Source organism: Lolium rigidum, chromosome 5 (genome assembly GCF_022539505.1).
Source record: "Lolium rigidum isolate FL_2022 chromosome 5, APGP_CSIRO_Lrig_0.1, whole genome shotgun sequence".
In the NCBI taxonomy this organism is placed as follows: domain Eukaryota; kingdom Viridiplantae; phylum Streptophyta; class Magnoliopsida; order Poales; family Poaceae; genus Lolium; species Lolium rigidum.
In genome coordinates this window covers 265,018,788-265,034,578 of record NC_061512.1, presented here as the reverse complement: position 1 = coordinate 265,034,578, position 15,791 = coordinate 265,018,788, and the positions used below count along the sequence as shown (strand labels likewise).

Below are 15,791 nucleotides of genomic sequence, written 5' to 3'. Positions count from 1 at the left end.
TTTAGAACTAATAATAACATGATATATTTTCTTATCATCAATATGAGCATATTTAAGATTATCAGGCAAAGGCTTTAAATCAAAAACGGGATCTTCCTTTGGTGGCGGTGTTGTACCCAAGTCTTCCACCGGTAAATCATGCTTGAGAATAGGTTGGCGAAGAAAAATCTCCTCAAGCTCATCTCTTTCTTTCCTAAAAACTTCACTCTCGCTATCCTCCAAATGTTGCTGCAAAGGATTATTAGGAACAAGAACAATAGATGCACACTCGCTCCATTTTAAAATCATTACTAGGCAAATCAGCTTTATAAGGAGTTTTGGTAAATTTAGAGAAGTTAAACTCATAAGACTCACCAGCAAATTTAGTCAAAATTTTCTCTTTCTTACAATCTATAATAGCTCCACAAGTATTTAGAAAAGGTCTACCAAAAATGATAGGACAATAATCACTAGCAGCAGAACCAAGTACCAAAAAGTCAAGCATGATATTTAATCTTACCACATAGAACTTCCACATCTCGAACAATACCAATTGGAGAAATAGTTTCTCTATTAGCCAGCTGAATAACCACATCAATATCTTCAAGTTCACAGGAATCAATTTCGTGCATAATCTCCGTGTAAAGCTCATAAGGTATAGCACTAACACTTGCACCAATATCACATAAACCATAATAGCAATGATCACCAATTCTAACAGATATCATAGGAACACTAGCTTGTTTGGGTTTATTAGGATGTGAAACAATATTAGAAGCATCTTCACAGAAAATAATATGACCATCCTCTACATTTTCAGTCACAAGATCTTTAACTATTGCAACAGCAGGTTCAACTTTTATTTGTTCTTCAGGTTCTATAGGTTTCTTTTCACTTTTATGAACTGCACTTTTTATAACAGAGTACTCTTTCATTTTAGCAGGAAAAGGAGTTTTTTCAATATAAGCTTCAGGAATAACACGATCAGCAGTTTCAACTACAACACACTTATTAATGGATGAATCAATTTTATCTTTGTACGGTTCATGATACTTATCAAAATTCTTCTTAGGCAATTCATAATGAGAGGCAAAAGCTTTATAAAGATTTGCAGCAACTTGAGAATCAAGACCATATGTAGCACTCATATTACGAAATGTATCAGTATCCATAAAAGCTTCAATGCATTTATAATCATAAATTATACCTGATTCTCTATCCTTGTCGTTCTCCCAACCTTCAGTATTTTCTTGGATCCGATCAAGAAGGTCCCTTTTAAACTCTTCTTGTTGCGTGTAAATGATCCAGAACAAGAAGTATCCAGCAAGGTCTTGTCTTGAAAAGAAAGTCTTGCATAGAAATTATCAATAATAACATTACCAGGAAGCTCATGAATGGGGCATTTGAGCATTAAAGACTTCAATCTCCCCAAGCTTGGGCAATACTCTCTCCATCATGAGGCCGAAATTATATATGCGGTTCCGATCTTTGTGAATTTCACTTGGAGGATAAAATTTGGAATAAAATAAAGGCACAATGTCCTCCCAATCAAGAGAATCACCATTCTTCAGCAATTTATACCAATGCGCCGCTTTACCGGACAGCGATATAGAGAATAGCTTCTTCCTAACTTCATTCATAGCAATACCTGCACATTTGAATAACCCGCATAATTCATGCAAAAACAGTAAATGATCACCGGGATGGACGGTTCCATCCCCTTCATAGCGGTTATCCATAACATGTTCAATAATTTTCGTAGGTATTTTATATGGTATTACTTCCTCACATGGCGCCTCATCTACTACCGTTGCAGTAGTAGTAGATTTCCCAAATAGAAATTGAAGAGAAGATCTCTCCATAATGACTTATAGCGAGTAGGCGGAAATAAAATCAGCACAAACGAGTAAAGGTTTTCCTTACCAATTCCACTTACCAATAGCGCTTCACTCCCCGGCAACGGCGCCGAGAAAATAGTCTTGATGACCCACAAGTATAGGGGGTGTATCGCAGTATCTTCGATAAGTAAGAATGTCGATCCCAACGAGGAGCAGAAGGTGTTGACAAGCAGTTTCGATGAAGGATTCACTATAAATGCTCACAGACAGGTATTCAGGGGGTTTTGATGTAACAAATGAATAAAGTACGAGTAAGTAAAATGCGAGAGAAATAATTGCAGCGAGTGGCCCAATCCTTTTTAGCACAAAGGACAAGCCGGTTTGTTTACTTATAATGACCAAACGTTCTCGAGGACACACGGGATTTTAGTCTAGTGCTTTCGCTACATACGAGCTGATTAATCTTCATTGTTTTGATAAGTGTTGTGTGGGTGAACCTATGCTAATGTACCGCCCTTCCTAGGACTAATACATACTTGTGATTATACCCCTTGCAAGCATCCGCAACTACAAGAAAGTAATTAAGATAAATCTAACCACAGCCTTAAACTCTGAGATCCTGCGATCCCTCCCGCATCGATATACCAACGGGGGTTTAGGTTTCTGTCACTCCGGCAACCCCGCAATTGGCAAACGAGTACAAGATGCATTCCCCTAGGCCCATAAATGGTGAAGTGTCGTGTAGTCGACGTTCACACGACACCACTAGAAGAATAACACCACAACTTAAATATCATAACATTGAATATTACTCAACCATAGTTCACTACTAACATTTAGACTTCACCCATGTCCTCAAGAACTAAACGAACTACTCACGAGACATCATATGGAACATGATCAGAGGTGATATGATGATGAATAACAATCTGAACATAAACCTTGGTTCAATGGTTTCACTCAATAGCATCAACAACAAGTAGAAATCGAGTATCGGGAGAGTTTCCCCTATCAAACAATCAAGATCAAACCCAAATTGCTACAGCGGTGACGATGTCCAGCGGTGGAGATGGCGGTGATGATGGTGGAGATGATGATGATGGTGATGGAGATGATGTCCAGCTCGATGGCGGTGACGATGGCGTCGATTTCCCCCTCCGGGAGGGAATTTCCCCGGCGGATTCCCGCCCACCGGAGAGCTCTTTTCTCTCTCGGTGTTCTCCGCCCCGCGAGGCGGCCGTAACCCTTCGTGAGGATTCCTCCGTGGCTTAGGTCTTCGGGACGAAGGGTTTCGCGAATAAAAGGAGGCGAAAGAGGCCGAGGGGCTCCACACCACATGGTGGCGCGGCCGGAGCCATGGGCCGCGCCACCCTATGGTGTGGGCCCACCTTGGGTCCAGCTGGCTCCCCTTCTGGCTTCCTCCGTCATCTGGAAAAATAGGATTTTTGGTAAAACTTCCTTCCACAGTTGATCTTCCGAAATATTGCATCCTGACGGTGCTTTTTCCAGCAGAATCCTGGCTCCGGTGCTCGATCTCCAAATAATCATGAAACATGCAAAATAGATGAAATAACATAAGTATTGTGTCCCAATATGAAATATATCAATGAATAACATCAAATTATGATATAAAATAGTGATGCAAATTGGACGTATCAGTTAGCTAACATACTGGGGCATAAGCACAAACATTTGCAGCTCAAAATAACGTTTCGGCGATTTTTAAGAATTGTTTTCGTGACCAGCACAAAATCTGTTTCAGAATTGCAAATACCCCAAACACTGCTTTCTTTCTATTAGAGGCTACCCTTGGCACAAAAATGAAATAAAAACGATAATGAGAGGTTATTACATTAGCAATAACTTTCAAGACTCAATAAAGCAAAAATAGCAGAAATAAAACATGGGTTGTCTCCCATAAGCGCTTTTCTTTAACGCCTTTGAGTTAGACGCAGGAAGGGTGCAAATCAAGTATTATCAAGAGGTAAAGCATCAAGATCAATTACTTCTTCCAAAACACCATTTGTATCATCAAGTACCTAGACACCTCTGAATATTCAACATGCAATTTACTCTTAGTTGCACTAAAAGTTTTATCAAATTTAAACATATCACGGGTTTTTGGTTTGGGTGCCTTGGGACATACATTTTTTTTTCTTTCCCAACAAAAGCTCTCTTCTTTTTGAAACCAAGAGAGGAAAAAGTTGAACTCAAAGTTTCCATAGCTTCTTCAAGTTTATCAATTCTAATAGTTCTATCATCATTTGCAATGCTACCCTCCAAAACAGCAATTTTTTTATTGATTCCTCCTATCAACTCATTAGTATGGATAGCATCAAAAAGTAAATTGGACAAAATTTTCTCTAAAGAATCTATTCTTTTTACCACCTCTTCTAAAGTGATCTCAGTTTTAGCAACATTAATGGGAGGACTTCCTACTAAACTTTCAATTAAAACATAGGCTTCCGAAGCGGGAGCACCTAGGAAATTACCACCAATAAGAGTATCTAGAACATATCTTTTCCAAGTAGAAATACCAACATAAAAATTCCTAAGAAGAATCATAGTAGAATATTTCTTAGTACATCTATGATGAGCATCACATATTCTATACCAAGCATCTTTTAAACTTTCACCCCCTTGTTGCTTAAAAGTACGAACCTCAACTTCAGGGACATTCATTTTGCAAAGTAAAGTAAACAACACAAAATAGTAACTATAGTAATATTTTTTGGATTTTCGATATAAAATGCAAACAAGATAAAAATAAAAGTATGCAAGCAAAACAATAACAAAGTAAAAGAGTTGAGAGTGAGAGACTCCCCTCGCAGAGGAGATGCTTTTCTCCCCGGCAATGGCGCCAGAAAAAGTCTTTGCTGAGCGCGGAGTTGATGAAGGAGAATTTATGCGCAATGTTGAGTGGAACCCCAAGAGGAAGGTATGATGAGCACAGCAGGAAGTTTTCCCTCAGTAAGAAACCAAGGTTTATCGACCAGTAGGATAAAAACATTCTCTCCCGAGGTGTTGCGAACCAACTCGTGGCAGGGCGCACTGCCGGCGTCAGCAGCAACGTGGAGACCTGCACACAAACAACCAAGTACTTTGTCCCCAACTTTCAGCGAGGTTGTCAAGCTCACTGGTTTTGCTAAAAACAAAGGATGAAATGAACCGTGTGGAAGAAGAATTGTTTGCAGAGAACAGAACCGAAAAATGCTGTAGAAGATTGCAATTAAAAGAAGAAGGACCGGGGTCAACAGTTCACTAGAGGCACCTCCCTAATAAATAAATATGCTGGGTAAACAAATTACAGATGGGCAATTGACAAACAGAGATTCTACGCTAATGGTTGGTGCAGAATACATGCTATGATAGTATGCGGGCATTACAACAATATACATAGGCCGTAATCTAACTGCATCTATGACTAATAATCCACCTTCAGGATTGCATCCGCGACACCCTCCAGTATTAAGTTGCAAACAACGAACTATTGCTTTAAGCAATGTGTGTAAAGTAAACGATGAAACTACCCTTGAATAGAACACCGCTATTTTCTCCTTAGTAGCAACATCAAATCTACAACCGTAGAGAACAAGGTCACTTCCCATGGTTAAACAGAGGCATGAACCCACTATCGAGCATAAATACTCCCTCTTGGAGTCGCTAGCATCTACTTGGCCAGAGCATCTACTAGAACAGAGAGCATGCAAGATCATAATAACATAATACATAATCTCAACCAAAGCAATCTCTTTATAAATTGGATCCACATCCAACCAACATGTAGCAATTACAAATAGATGATCTTGATCATGTTAGGCAGCTCTTAAGATCTATACATGAAGCACAACAAGGAGAGGACAGCCATCTAGCTACTGCTATGGACCCATGGTCCCGTGGAGGACTACTCACGCATCACCTCGGATGAAGACATGGCGATGTAGAGGCCTCCGGCGGTGATTTCCCTCTCCGGTAGGGTGCCGGGATGGACTACAGAACCCACCCGAACTAGGGTTTCGGTTGACGGCGGCGTCGAAACTTTTCGTGGATGGAGGCTCTCGTCCCTGGGGTTTTCCGATACGAGGAATAAATAGGCGAAAGGGCGGAGCAAACGAGGCGACGAGGCGCCAGTACATGGGGCCGCGCCTGCCCTATGTACTGCCACGTGGCAGCTCTCCTGCGCGTGTCCTTCTGGCTCCGTCTTCGTCCCGGAAAAATAAGACTCCGGGCTTTTGTTTCATCCAATTCCGAGAAACTTTCATGTACAACTTTTCCGAAACACAAAAACAGCGAGAAAACGAGAACCGGCATTGCGACACTGTGTTAATAGGTTAGTCCCAGAAAATGCTAAAAAGTGTGGAAAAGTGCACATAAAACATATACGAATTGTAACAAAACAAGCATGGAGCATCAAAAATTATAGATACGTTTGGGACGTATCAGCCACTGAGAAAACATGTGGGAGCATCTCACAACATGCTGCAACCAGGCGACCCTCGAAGTCTCTAATCACATCTCCAGCCGAGCTAGCACCATCATCTACATAAAATGAAGCATCCACATTTAACTTGAGAACACGAGGTTCCGGCCTAGTCCATCGTTCATCCCGTAAGTCGCGCATTTTCCGTTTCCTTGCATTGGCCGCAATAGTTAGAATAGATAGTTTGCACTTGTACATAGGCGATACATCTTCATTGTGAGTTCTCCTCCTTATGATCTACCACAGATACCAAGCAGCCACCGCGATTGTTTCCTTCAGCTTCACTACTTTGAGGCCTAGGTACGCACTATCAGGGAGACGCAGAAGATGTTCGAGAACAGCAGAGCCGGCCATGTCGACCACTTGTGCTTCCTCCATGACTTGACTCAGCCCGAGTTGTCCCCATATTTCATGTGCCGTTTCACAAGTGAATAAGAGATGGTGGATATCTTCTGCACCAATATGACATATTGGGCATTCTCCACTTATTCCAATCGTGTCTATTTGCTAATATACGTTTTAATGGAAGAATTCCATGAAGAGCTCTCCAAATAAACTTTTTTACTTTACCCGGGATGTCCAACTTCCAGAGTTTTCGCCAGATCGGATTCAATGCTGATGCTCCCGGCAATGCTAAACTGCAGCATTGTGGCCAAATTGATGGCGACATTGTTTGTGATATGTCGTCCGTACAGTAAAATATCCGTGCTTAATAAGAGACCAGGAGATAAAATCATTGAAACCATTTGTATTCAAAGGATTTTGGCAAATTCGGTTTGCATCCACGACATTGAATATTGAATTGATCAACTCAGCATCCCACTGGCCTGTCATTGGGTTTATGAGCTGACAAACTTTTGTCAGAAGTGTGTTACCCCGCTAAGATGTCACCCTCATATTTGGACTAGAGGGTATCCAAGGGCCACTCCAGATTTTTATGTCTTCTCCATTCCCCACCCTCCAAATAAATCCTCTCTTAGAAGTGGCTAAGCCGCCTAATATACTTTGCCAAATAAAAGATGATTCTGCCTTTGGTCCTGCCCGTAGAATATTTCCTTGTGGTAGTAGTTTGCTTGTAGAACTCTCGCACATAGCGAATTAGGCTCATCAATTAATCTCCATACCTGTTTGGCCAACATAGCTAGATTAAAGCTCTGGAAATCTCGAAATCCCATACTCTCTTCATTCTTTGGGTAGCAAAGTTTCCACCATGCAAACCAATGCATTTTGTTGTTGTTCTCATTATCTCCCCACCAGAACTTGACTATTGCATCCATCATGCTCTTGCATACCCCTTTCGGAATCAGAAAAACTGACATTGCATATACTGGTATAGCTTGAGCAATGGTTTTCAATAATCGATAGTTGTTTTTCCTTCCAACCATTTATTCTTTGGATAATCCTTTCCACTATGTGCTTGAAGCAACCACTCCTGTCTGCTCCCACCAAGGCAGGGAGGCCCATGTACTTGTCTGAAAGGGCTTCTGTGTCTATATGCAGCGCTTCACAAATTTCAGATCTCAACAAAACGTTTGTGTTAGGAGAGAAGAAAATTCTAGACTTTACCAAACTCACCATCTGTCTAGAGTTAACACAGTAGGTATCAAGAACTTGTTGCAAGGAAGTTGCATTCATCATATCCGCTCTCATGAGAATCAGGGAATCATCAGCAAATAACAGGTGTGAAACTGATGGTGCAGTTCTGCACACCCTTATCCCATCAATGCCACCAACTTCTTCTTCATACAACAACAAACTTGATAATCCTTCAGCGTACAATAAGAACAAATAAGGAAAAAGAGAATCCCCCTGACGGAGCCCTCTGGTAGTTGTAAACATATTAGTCTCTTCTGAATTAAACCACACTTGATATCTGATCTAACACAAGCCATCATCATATTGATCCAGGCTTCATCAAACCCTAGTTTTCTCATCATATTTTCCAAGAAAATCCACTCCACTCTATCATAAGCTTTATGCATATCTAATTTTACTGCACAAGAACCAACAACTCCGTTTCTCTTATTTTTGATAGCATGAATACTCTCATAAGCAACAAGCACATTATCAGTAATCAGCCTTGCAGGTACAAAAGCACTTTGCGTCGGGGAAATAATATCTGGAAGAATACCTTTCAGTCTCATAGTAAGCACCTTGGAGATAATATTATATATAACATTACACAGGCTAATGGGGCGAAACTTGGTAATTAACTGAGGGTCATCAGTTTTGGGTATAATAACCACCATCGTATCATTCCAACCCTTCGGTATTGTACCTGAATTAAGCGCTTGCAAAACTTTAGAGGTAATCTCTTCACCAAACACATCCCAAAAACACGAACACCGCATGGATCCCATCCGGCCCTAGAGCTTTGAAATCACCGATACTAAAAGCAGCCTTTTTAACCTCCTCAGCAGAATATGGAGCTTTTAGTTTTCATTCACCTCTACAGTCACTCTTGGATGGATTTTCTCAAGAAGAACCGGACCAGTGGCCTCGGACTTCGAGGCGAAGAGGTTAGAAAAATAATCAAATACAATAGGTTTTAGCCCATCACTACCTTCTACCATTGATTTGCTTCGTTTTGTAATCTCTCTATGAAGTTCTTCTTCCGTCTGGCCGAGGTGAAATTATGAAAAAAATGACGTGTTCATGTCACCCTGATTCAGCTAGTTAGCTCGAACTCGTTGAAGCCAATATATTTCCTCCTGCTCCAAGAGCACCTCGATTAAATCCGCTATCTCCTTCGCCTTTGCTTCACTTTCATCCGATATGACTCCAGAGACTGCAGCTTCAAAGTCACGTTGAGCTTTGCGGAGACGAATTTTGGGTTTCTTGAGAACATTATTATCCAACTCATGCAAAGCTCCATGAACTCGGCCTAGCTTATTAAGGACACCGTCACTGGCCTCAGTCTTTCCTGCTTTCTCCCAAGCTCGTTGGACGATATCTTTAAAATTCCGCTGCGGAGCCACCTTGCTTCAAACCTCTTCGGTCCTTTCTTGGCCTGTCCCAGAGAACTTTGAAAATCAGTGTAAAGAAGAATAGACGATGATCAGACTTACAGTAGTCCAAATGTTGAAGAACAGCTCCAGGAAATAAGTTGGACCAAGTATTATTAGCTATTGCACGATCCAGTCTTTCGCAGATTCTGCCACGCTTCCAAGTATACCGGTCACCAATGAAACCCGGATCATCAAGATTGCAGTCAGTAAGTGCATCTCGGAATGCCTGCATATACCTTTGTGGTCTAGGATTTCCACCATCTTTTTTATGGGAAAACATAATCTTATTAAGATCCCCAATGAGCACCCAAGGGAGATCATATTGGCCATTCAGTTCCCGTAACTTATCACATGTTTTATATTTATCCTGCCCTCGAGGCTCACCATACATTCTAGTTAGCCTGCACTCCCTGCCATCATTCTCCAAAATCTTAACATCAATGTAGTTTGGAGCTGGGAAGAGTTGTTGCACAACCACCTCTCTTTTCCAAAGCATAATCACACCACCACTTCTTCCATCGCTGGGATTAATTTTTTTAAAGTCCATCTTTAACTGTCGTCGTAAGCACTCTACCGGGTAGGTATCAAGATGAGTCTCTGACAAGAAAATCACCTGTGGGTCACATCCCTTTCGAACATTCGAAAACGCACAAACTGTCGGGGCGTTACCCAAATCCTGACAATTCAGAGATAAGGTTTTCATTGCGACCGGACGAGCAGTTCATCACTTGTGTAGCAAGTCTGCCATTCTAGTCAGCAAGTATATCCGTATTTACTTTATTCACCGCTTACCGGTTCATGCTTGCAATTTTTACTTAGTCTATGGTCTTGTCTCGCTTATTCTTTTCACAATAATCTAATAGAAACACTATAACACGGTGGTGACACATGCAGGGTGGAGCGGTAAGACGTGGCTGCGTCCTACCTTATCTCTTCCCTGGTCAAATGGACTAAATTACATAGATGCTTAACACGAAAGCCATGGAATACCTCGTATTGATAGATGAACTGAACGGTGACACCAAGAAAAAAAAATCAAAAGTCAAACCAAGACGCCGAAAAGAAGGAGAGCATGCCACTGGTCCAAAGAGCCACTCTCTGCCCAAAAGGCAACAATTTGCTTTGGTCAAAAGGGTAGAATCGTTGATATGGAGTATAGTTTTTTAACATAATTATATTACTCTCTTAGTTCTATGAAAATTGTCTTAGATTTGTTAAAATTAGATGTTTCTAGACACTAGCACGTAGATACATCTAAATCTGTATAAACCTTAGACAATGGAAGAAGAGTACTAGGTTTTTGCATGTCAGGAAATATGATGTTTCAAACGCAATTGCGTGAAACACAAGATTAGGCCGAAAAATAAATAAAATGAACAGTTGACTAAGACATTGCCCGCGCATATAACTTTGCTAGCTTTATAGCAAAGCCATCCTCGGACTCTGTTTAGATATGTACTACACACTAGAATATTTGTAAATATACATGGATCAATATAAAACGTAGGGATTGTGCTAGCTGCATATATGTACTCCTGTAGTTAGTTAATCACATGTCTTGGCAACAGTAGAAACATTGTAACTCTCAGATGAGTCGCATGCAAGCAAGCGGAAGCTATCGATCACTGTGTCAACTAATGGCGCCGGTAGCTAGCATCTCGGTAGCAGGTTTAGCGCTGGTGCTGGCGGTGGCGTTGGCGGTGGCGTTGCAGCTTTCGGTCTCGGCGGCGGCTGATATCGTGGTTCCTCCTCCGCCGCTGGACAACTGCACCCGCATCTGTGGCAAGGTGGCCGTGCCGTACCCGTTCGGCATGGGTTCCGGCTGCTACTGGCCGGGCTTCAACCTCACCTGCGTCAGCAGCACCAGTGGCCCGCTGCTGATCGGCGACGGCACCCTCCAAGTCGACCACATCTGGCCACACAACTCCACCCTGCGCGTCATCCGCACCGGCGGCATGAAAATAGAGGACGAGGCCAACGGCACCGGCACCGGCGGGAGCTTCGGCGGCGGGCTCGGGGACGGCGGCCCCTACACGCTCTCCGCCTACAACGAGCTGGTGGTGACCGGCTGCAACGTGGTGGCGACGCTGGTGGAGGGGCACACCAACCTCACCCGGAGCGGCTGCGCCTCCATCTGCACAACCGCCGCCGACCATATGGAGTATCCTGTCGGTCTCACGGTGTGCAGCTTCGGCAAAGGCTGCTGCAAGGCGGAGACCGACTTCTGGCGCCTGAGCTTCAACGCGCGGCTGACATGGTTCGGGCAGAACCGCACGGTGGACGAGATGTGGGCGACCACGCGCGTGGTGGTGTCGGAGAAGGGGTGGTTCTATAAGCGCTTTATCTTGGAAGAAGAGACGCAGGTTCCGGTTCAGCTGGACTGGGCGGTCGAGGTCGCCGGAGATGAGCAGGGTGATGCACTCCGTCCCGGCGATACGTGCCCCTCTTACGTGACCCGCGACGTCTGCAAGAGCAGCAACAGCAACTGCAGGCCGGGGACGGACGGAGGCTACAGTTGCCACTGTTACACGGGTCACGCCGGCAACCCGTACATCGCCGGCGACGGTGGATGCCAAGGTATGTAGATTGGATAATCGCCAATCGCCATAGGTACGCTTAAGTATAGTGCCTCTTCAGTTTATTTAAGCTCTAAATTGGTCTAGATGTGGACGAGTGCGAGCAGCCAGAAGAACACGGCTGCTTCGGCGAGTGCACAAACACGGCAGGAACGTTCTACTGTCGGTGTCCTCGGGGAACTCAGGGCAACCACACCATACCCGGTGGTTGCATCAAGTCCGCAACAGGTGAGCACGCCTGCATGAATATGCATCTTCGAATGCTGCCTTAAACATTGGCATTACCAATAACCATGGGTGCATACAGTTTCAGGTTTAACCATCGGAATTGGAGTTGGTAGTGCGGCAGGAGCTGTTCTTTTGGTTCTCATTGCATTCGTATTGACGCAAAAGCTTAAACGTCGAAGAAAAGAAATGCTGAAGAGGAAGTTCTTTGAGCAAAATCGTGGCCGACTGTTGCAACAACTGGTATCTCAAAGAGCTGATATTGCAGAAAGAATGATCATATCCTTGGCGGAGCTGGAGAAGGCAACAAACAATTTCGACAAAACTCGGGAGCTTGGTGGCGGAGGGCATGGCATCGTCTACAAGGGGATTTTATCGGATCTCCATGTCGTCGCCATCAAGAAACCAAAGATGGTTGTTCAAAAGGAGATTGATGAGTTCATCAACGAGGTTGCTATCCTATCGCAAATCAATCATAGACATGTTGTAAAACTCTACGGTTGCTGCCTTGAAACGGAAGTCCCAATGTTGGTCTATGAGTTCATATCCAATGGGACCCTTTCCGATCATCTGCACACCAATGAACCTATATCGTTGTCATGGGATGATAGGTTGCGCATAGCAACTGAGACAGCCAAGTCACTAGCCTATCTTCACATGACTGTATCAACACCAATTATTCATAGAGATATCAAGTCCTCTAACATACTTTTGGATGATACTCTAGCAGCAAAGGTAGCAGACTTTGGAGCATCAAGGTACATTCCAGTGGATAAAACAGGCGTAACAACAATTGTACAAGGCACAAGAGGATATTTGGACCCTATGTATCTCAGCACAGGGAGGCTAACTGAGAAAAGTGATGTTTACAGCTTTGGTGTCATGCTCCTAGAACTGATAACTAGAAAGAAGCCATTCTCATATTTTTCTTCTCAAGGTGGTGGCCTTGTTGGACATTTTGCTACCTTGTTTGCAGAAGGAAATTTGGCTCAGATACTAGATCCACAAGTTGTGGACTCGGAAAGCAAAGTAGTGGAAGAAGTGGCCAAGCTTGCATTGGCATGCGTAAACTTATCAGGAGAGGATCGTCCAACCATGAGAAATGTGGAGTTGACACTAGAAAGTCTTCAAGCATCCAAGATGCATGTCTTAGGTAATGCAGTGGTCAACGCAACCGAGGAGAATGGTGCTGCAACGAGCTCCCAAACTTCTCCATCTCTTCCTCGGAATACAAAAGAATCAAGCAGACAATATAGCATGGAAGAAGAGTTCTTGCTATCCGCAGAGTATCCTCGGTAGCCGTCCTTTTGTTTATATGTGGCTTTTATTTATAGGTATCATGTATCCATAGCATGCCGATATTACTTGTGTACTAGTGCCAGAGAAGAGTAGTTTCCTCCCGATGTAAGGCAATATGGTGTTGCATCCTAATCAGCTCGGTGTCGTTAGTTGTTACTCCAGGCTATGTGGCCTCCATGGCGAGCTGTACGCCTCGTCTGACCACAACAACATCGGAAGCATGCATTATATATCTTTTGATTTTGATGTATATAGTGTACGTGTCACGATTTCACCAATAATATGTACACGGTTTAAAATAATTGCCCTAAAAGTAGATGTATCTAGATATAGTATACTAACTGTTTTCATAGCATTGACTTGGCCTGGTCGTCACTTCAGTATCAATAGTAAAGTGCCACGTACTAGCACCCGTAGCATATGGTAAAAAGGCAGGAGCTGAGGAGAAACACTTGAAACTCAAAAACAATCTCAGGTAACAAGATTGGGTTGACACCTACGTACAGGTTGCCACAAATCTATAGTTGAGCAGAAAAACCATTGCAACATTAAAACAAAGTACATCTGCACATGTTGATTAAGGCTGGAGAGATCATACAATCTGTTCAAAATGGCAGCCATTGAACAAATTAGCCACTGCGAGAATGCATCCAGAGAACACAAAAAAAGGTATAAGCTATTGGTGAAATCAACTCGTTTGTCAGTCCATCATCAAAGTACACAAAGACTCGTTGTAGAAGTACTAGTACCTTCTTCGAAGACGAGGCCGCTACTACTGCAGCGGCAACAACGGCACTCGCTGAGGTACGGCCATTGACTACGTATGTGATTGAACTTAAAAGTTAACTCAATGCAACGTTAGCTGGTCTACTAAGGGATGAGGAACTCAAATGGTACCAAAGATCCAAAGCCCAATTTTTGTTGGAAGGAGATTCGAATACGAGATACTTTCATAGTGTAGCCAATGGTAGACACAGAAAGAAACTCATTCACTCTCTAGTCCAGGAAGAGGGCGTGATTGAAGGTCATGAACAACTAAAGTCCTATATTACATCGTATTATAAGGGTCTGTTTGGTGCCCCTGAGGATCTGATATATCTATGGACGAGTCCAGGATTGATGATATACCTCAAGTGTCTCCACAGGAAAATGCGCTTCTGACTTCTCCCTACTCCGAGGAAGAGATTAGGAAAGCGGTTTTCCAAATGGAACACAATAAGGCACCAGGACCGGATGGCTTTCCTGCGGAATTCTATCAAAGCTTCTGGGATATAATTAAGGTAGATTTAATGGAACTCTTTAGTGAACTTCATAAGGGTCAACTGGATCTGTTTCGTATCAATTTTGGTGAGATCATTCTTTTACCAAAAGTGATGGACGCGGAATGGATTCAGCAATTTAGACCAATTTGTCTTCTAAATGTTTGCTTCAAGATTTTTACCAAAGTGGCGACTATTAGACTGAATTCGGTGGCTGATCATGTGGTGCTTCCATCTCAGACTGCTTTTATGCAAGGTAGATACATCCTAGATGGTGTTGTCATTTTGCATGAAACAATTCATGAGATGCACCGTAAAAAGTTGAATGGAATAATACTCAAAATCGACTTTGAGAAAGCCTATGATAAGCTTAAATGGTTCTTTCTACAACAAACACTCAGGATGAAAGGCTTTTCTGATGAGTGGCGTGCTCTGATTAATAACTTTGTTTTTGGAGAAAGTGTTGCAATCAAAGTCAATGATGACATTGATAGATACTTCCAGACAAAAAAAGGGTTGAGGCAAGGCAATCCCCTATCTCCAATATTATTTAATATTGTGGCAGATATGCTAGCTATTATAATCGAGAGGGATAAAGTTGATGGCCAGATTGAAGGAGTGGTTCCCCATTTGGTGGATGGGGGCTTATCTATCCTTCAATATGCCGACGATACAATTTTATTTATGGATCATGATTTGGACAGGGCAATGAATCTGAAGTTAATTCTTTCAGCTTTCGAGCAGTTGTCCGGTCTAAAGATAAATTTCCATAAAAGTGAATTGTTCTGTTTCGGTGAGGCTAAAGACGATGCCAACCAATATGCCGAGCTTTTCGGATGTGGCCTCGGGAGTTTTTCAATTAGCTATCTGGGCATTCCGATTCATTATCGGAGGCTGACGCTGGCCGAATGGAAAATGTGGAAGAGAGACTCCAGAAACGCCTGAGTAGTTGGAAAGGTAAATTATTATCCCTTGGAGGAAGATTGGTTCTCATAAATTCAGTACTGACAAATATGGTACTGTATATGATTTCTTTCTTCCAATTGCCCAAAGGAGTCTTGCATAGGTTGGATTATTTCCGATCAAGATTCTTTTAGCAAGGGGATAATGAAAAGAAAAAATACCGG

General features: G+C 42.7%; 1 pseudogene; it reads left to right on the top strand.

The window, feature by feature from the left end:
• Positions 1 to 10,942: 10,942 nt before the first annotated feature.
• Positions 10,943 to 13,405, top strand: LOC124652692 (annotated as a pseudogene).
• Positions 13,406 to 15,791: the final 2,386 nt, after the last annotated feature.